Source organism: Echinops telfairi, unplaced genomic scaffold (assembly GCF_000313985.2).
Source record: "Echinops telfairi isolate 266 unplaced genomic scaffold, ASM31398v2 ScPeMD7_655;HRSCAF=1070, whole genome shotgun sequence".
Classification (NCBI taxonomy): domain Eukaryota; kingdom Metazoa; phylum Chordata; class Mammalia; order Afrosoricida; family Tenrecidae; genus Echinops; species Echinops telfairi.
The window spans coordinates 23,178,765-23,179,613 of record NW_022104553.1 but is presented as its reverse complement, the minus strand read 5'-3'; positions in this window follow the sequence as shown (position 1 = coordinate 23,179,613).

The window sequence follows — 849 nt, the reverse complement described above, 5'->3', positions numbered from 1 at the left end:
GTAGAAAGCCCCATCTTGCTTCTTTGGAGTGGCTGGTGGTTTGCAACCGCTGACCTGGTGGTTAGGAGTTCAAAGCATAACCACTCTACTCACTGCCTTCAAGTCAATTCTGACTCATCACAACCCTATAGGACAGGGTAGAACTGCCCCTGTGAGTTTTTGAGGCAGTCACTCTTTATGGAAGTCGAAAGCCCCATGTTTCCCCTGCAGAACTGGCTGGTGGTTTTGAACTGCTGACCTGTGGTTAGCAGGCCAACGTGTAACCCGCTACTCTACCAGGACTCCCAGCCACTATGCTAGATGGGTTCATACCACTGACCTTTCCCTTTGCAGCTAAGTGCTTAATCATGACACTACCAGGGCTCTTTGTCCTTATGCACATCAGAACAAAATGTGGCCCTGTCCCACGCCTGCTCCCAGCCAATATGCTGAGTTCACAGCAGCGACACTTGTGTAGTGCCTTTCAGCCCTCTGTCACACAATATTCTGCTGTAATCTGTAGGATTTCCACTGGCTAGTAGTCAGACATGGATTGCCAAACTTCTCTTCCTAGTCTATTTCAGTACGGACATCTACCATAGGTGACCAAGCTGGCATGTGATGCTTCCAGAATTGTAGCAACACAGCACACCGCACACACCCTGCTGGGTTGGGGGCTTCTGCTCTGTGCTCACAGAGCACATTTCTGTCACTGGACATAATCCAGTGATGGCATCATTGTGCGCCTGTAACTCAGTGTCACAGAGAAGGTGCTGGTAGCTTAGTGGTAAAATTCTCACCTTCCACATGGGAAACTTGAGTCCAGTTCCCCACCAGCGACCCTCACAAGCAGCTACCACCTACCTGTCA